This window comes from Procambarus clarkii, chromosome 57 (genome assembly GCF_040958095.1).
Source record: "Procambarus clarkii isolate CNS0578487 chromosome 57, FALCON_Pclarkii_2.0, whole genome shotgun sequence".
NCBI classification, from domain to species: Eukaryota; Metazoa; Arthropoda; class Malacostraca; order Decapoda; family Cambaridae; genus Procambarus; species Procambarus clarkii.
Genome location: NC_091206.1, coordinates 32,778,131 through 32,783,130, shown reverse-complemented (window position 1 = coordinate 32,783,130; position 5,000 = coordinate 32,778,131). Strand labels below are relative to the sequence as shown.

Here is a 5,000-nt window from a genome sequence, read left to right as displayed (position 1 = left end):
GAAGGCCTTGAATAATAGGCAGGCTGTTTGTGTGTGTTTCGACGGTAAGCTTGCTGACACCAAATGTAGTTACCTAAGTGTAGTTACAGGATTAGAGCTACGCTCGTGGTGTCCCGTCTACCCAGCACTCTTTGTCACATAATGCTTTGAAACTACTGACGGTCTTGGCCGCCACCACCTTCTCATTTAACTTTTCCAACCGTCTACCACTCTGTATGCGAAAGGAAATTTTTTTATATTTCTTTGGCATCTTTGTTTAGTTAGTTTAAATCTATGACCTTTTGTTCTTGAAGTTCCAGGTCTCGGGAAATCTTCCCTATCGATTTTATCAATTCCTGTTACTATTTTGTACATAGTGATTTTATCACCTCTTTTTGTTGTCTTCTAGTTTTGGCATATATAATGCCTCTGACCTCTCCACATAGCTCTTGCCCTTTAGTTCTGGGAGCCACTTAGTAGCATGTCTTTGCACCTTTTCCAGTTTGTTGATGTGCTTCTTAAGATATGGGCACCACACAACCGCTGCATATTCTAGCCTTGGCCGAAAAAAACTCGTGAACAATTTCTTTAGTATTTCGCCATCCATGTATTTAAACGAAATTCTGAAGTTAGAAAGCGTGGCATAGGCTCCTCACACAACGTTCTTTATGTGGGCCTCAAGTGATAGTTTTCTATCTAGAATCAACCCTAGACCTCTTTCTTTTATCAGAATTATATAAAGATTTCTCACATAATTTGTAGGTTGTGTGGGATCTATGTTCTATTCCACATTCCATAACATGGCATTTATTCACATTAAATTTCATTTGCCAAGTGGTGCTCCATATATTTATTTTGTCCAGGTTTTCTTGAAGGGCATGACAATCATCTAAATTTCTTATCCATCCCATTATCTTAGCATCATCAGCAAACATGTTTATATAATTCTGTATTCCAACTGGCAGATCATTTATGTAGACAATGAACATTTCTGGTGCATGTACTGTGGTACTCCACTTGTGACACTTCTCCAGTCCGATTGCCTCTGATTACTGCCCTCATTTTTCTATCAGTCAGAAAATTTTTCATCCATGTTAGAAGCTTACCTGTCACCCATCCAAAATTTTCTAGTTTCCAGAACAACCTCTTATGTGGAACTCTGTAGAAAGCCTTTTTAATGTCTAGATAGATGCAGTCGACCCAACTACCTTTTTCCTTTAAAATCTCTGTGGCTCAATCATAGAAACTGAGTAAATTCGATACACAGGATCTTCCAGATCGAAAACAATACTGTCTGTGTGATATTATATAATTTCTCTCCAGGTGTTCTACCCATTTAGTTTTTAGTTTTTTTTTTCAATCTTTTCACTGTTACACTTGTCAATGATTCAGGTCTATAACTGAGAGGGGTGGGGTCTTCCCTGTTGCCACTTTTGTAGATTGGAACTATGTTAGCCTTTTTTCACATGTTTGCTATGACTCCTGTACACAGGGATGCCTGAAAGATCAGGTGAAGTGAAAGGCTGAGCTCAGATGCACATTCTCTCAGAACCCATGGTGAAACTCCATCTGGACCAACTGCTTTGTTCTTACTTAGCTCCTTTAGCATATTTTCCACTTCATCTCTAGACACCTCTATACGCTCTATGATGTTCTCAGAAATTCTTATTGTGTCTGGTTCTCTTAAGATTTCATTTTGTATAAACACACTTTGGAACTTTTGGTTTAATGTTTCACACATTGCATTATCATTTTCTGTGAATCTGTTTCCAATTTTCAACCTCTGGATATTATCCTTTACCTGCAATTTGTTGTTTATGAATTTGTAGAATAGGCCCAGTTCTGTTTTACATTTATCCATTATCCCTTTTTAAAAATTTCTTTCTGCCTCTTCCCTTACTGCTGTATAGTTGTTTCTCGCATCTTTGTATCGCTGGTATGATTGGGGGTTTGGCTTCTTTCTATTTTGATACCTGCTTGATGGGGTTCTGCTCTTCTACTCCCCAAGCCCGGCCCGAGGCCAGGCTCGACTTGTGAGAGTTTGGTCCACCAGGCTGTTGCTTGGAGCGGCCCGCAGGGCCACATACCCACAACATCCCGGCTGATCCGGAACTTCTCTTAGAAAACAGTCCAGTTTTCTCCTGAAGATGTCCACGGTTGTTCCGGCAGGAACAACCGTGCAACCGTGCTCTGAAGGGGAAAGTGAATACTGAGCAGTACTCGAGACGGGACAACATAAGTGACTTGAAGAGTACAACCATTGTGATGGGATCCCTGGATTTGAAAGTTCTCATAATCCATCCGATCATTTTTCTGGCTGACGCAATATTTGCTTGGTTATGCTCCCTAAACATTAGATCGTCGGACATCATTATTCCCAAATCCTTGACATGCTGTTTTTCTACTATAGGAAGATTCGATTGTGTTTTGTACCCTGTATTATGTTTCAGATCCTCATTTTTGCCATACCTGAAATTTATCACTGTTAAACATCATGTTATTTTCTGCTGCCCAATCGAAAACTTTGTTGACATCTGCTTGTAGTTTTTCAATGTCTTTCATTCCATTTTTGTGTCTTTTGGTCTGTGGCCCTCTCTCAATTTCTGTTGAACCAATCCTGTTTTCTGGCCCTGCATCTCTGTTTTGGTATGAATGTTTGTGTGCCTTCATTGTATATTTTGCAAAATTTGGCATACATTTAATTTACTTCCCTGTCTAGCAACAAGTCTGCCTAATTACTTATTAAAAAAAAATTGAAGTTCCCCATAGTGACCTCTCTCTCTTGAAATCAAGTTTATCAACTGTTTCAATGTCCCCATTTTCTGTGTGTGTGTGTTTGGAGGCTAAGCTTGCTGATACCATGTGTGTGTGTGTTTGGAGGCTAAGCTTGCTGATACCATGTGTGTGTGTGTGTGTGTTTGGAGGCTAAGCTTGCTGATACCATGTGTGTGTGTGTTTGGAGGCTAAGCTTGCTGATACCATGTGTGTGTGTGTTTGGAGGCTAAGCTTGCTGATACCATGTGTGTGTGTGTGTGTTTGGTGGCTAAGCTTGCTGATACCATGTGTGTGTGTGTGTTTGGAGGCTAAGCTTGCTGTTACCACGTGTGTGTGTGTTTGGAGGCTAAGCTTGCTGATACCATGTGTGTGTGTGTTTGGAGGCTAAGCTTGCTGATACCATGTGTGTGTGTGTGTGTTTGGAGGCTAAGCTTGCTGATACCATGTGTGTGTGTGTTTGGAGGCTAAGCTTGCTGATACCATGTGTGTGTGTGTGTTTGGAGGCTAAGCTTGCTGATACCATGTGTGTGTGTGTTTGGAGGCTAAGCTTGCTGATACCATGTGTGTGTGTGTGTGTTTGGAGGCTAAGCTTGCTGATACCATGTGTGTATGTGTGTGTTTGGAGGCTAAGTTTGCTGATACCATGTGTGTGTGTGTGTTTGGAGGCTAAGCTTGCTGATACCATGTGTGTGTGTGTGTTTGGAGGCTAAGCTTGCTGATATCATGTGTGTGTGTGTGTTTGGAGGCTAAGCTTGCTGATACCATGTGTGTGTGTGTGTTTGGAGGCTAAGCTTGCTGATACCATGTGTGTGTGTGTGTTTGGAAGCTAAGCTTGCTGATACCATGTGTGTATGTGTGTGTTTGGAGGCTAAGTTGCTGATACCATGTGTGTGTGTGTGTTTGGAGGCTAAGCTTGCTGATACCATGTGTGTGTGTGTGTTTGGAGGCTAAGCTTGCTGATACCGTTTGTGTGTGTGTGTGTGTTTAGAGGCTAAGCTTGCTGATACCATGTGTGTATTTGGAGGCTAAGCTTGCTGATACCATGTGTGTGTGTGTTTGGAGGCTAAGCTTGCTGATACCATGTGTGTGTGTGTGTGTTTGGAGGCTAAGTTTGCTGATACCATGTGTGTGTGTGTGTTTGGAGGCTAAGTTTGCTAACACCGTGTGTGTACTCACCTGTTTAAATAATAATAGGGGTGTGTACCACCTCTGGTGCAATTGTAGGGACCCACAGCCTTGAAGAAAATAGAGTATTCAGAGAAGACCTTGTGGATTCTCACTGAACACTAATCTTTTCTTCTCCTATCACCCCTCTTATTTTGTTTTATGCTGTATTCTATTATATATCATATAAATACATAGCCAAATGGCAATATTTATTATGTCTATACAAAAAGAAGAAATCCACTTTATTTTTTTCTCTCCTTTGTTTCTATGTGGATTTTGTTGTGACTAATGATTCTCCTCCTTCCCGTCAACAGGTCTTCCTCACTGGGCTTGCTCGGCTTTTGTGTTACTGTGAGGGTGCCATCATCGTTTACCCTTCAAGACTGACTCATGCTGGCATTGCATTTGTGGACTTCCCTTCACAGTAAACAGTCCTTCTCCATATGGTGATTGTCCAGGGCAAGCAGGGTGTGACTGCCATCTTGGAGAAGCAGGGTCTTTTAATATGAAGAATCTTCCGTCTTCTCTACTTACGCCAGCTTGTGCCGGCCTTGCATTCTTGTTACTTCATGGCCCTTGGGCCTTTTTTATTTATTTTACATAATAAATTTTTTTATTAATACCCGTGTTTCACAAGAGATCCTTAACATTTTAAGCACCAATTGTATTGACTAATGTACGTCTTGTAACCTTTAAGACATAAATAGACAAGACATAGATAAATGAGTGAATAATACTGAGTGACTAGGTTAGGGCGAGGAACATAGTACAGTGTCTGGCTTTGGAAGAATGCCTACTGTTTTAGAAACCTTATTGCCATGATCATAATCGTATGGGTTAAAAAGCATTTGTTGTCACTCCTACACTGTGGCTTGTTGAGCTTGAAACCTTTGCTCCTTGTTCGTGTTACATCTGACCTTTTGAAGAAATTGTATGAATCAATATCCTCCAAATTGTTCAGTATTTTAAAGGTTTCGCTCTATTACTCTCTCATTTGCATATATCTAAGCATATAGATTAGATATAGATTTAGATTAGATTTTTTATTCAGGTAAAGGTACATACATTGCAGATGAGTC

The 5,000-nt window shown here is 40.6% G+C and overlaps 1 long non-coding RNA gene across 1 annotated transcript in view; it reads left to right on the top strand.

The window, feature by feature from the left end:
- The window catches only part of LOC138353291 (uncharacterized), a 7,465-nt gene extending 2,922 nt beyond the window's left edge, over positions 1-4,543 (top strand). The window contains exon 3 of the long non-coding RNA XR_011223109.1: positions 4,236-4,543. This is a non-coding gene — a long non-coding RNA (uncharacterized lncRNA). The remainder of the gene's footprint in view (positions 1-4,235) is intronic.
- Positions 4,544-5,000: the final 457 nt, after the last annotated feature.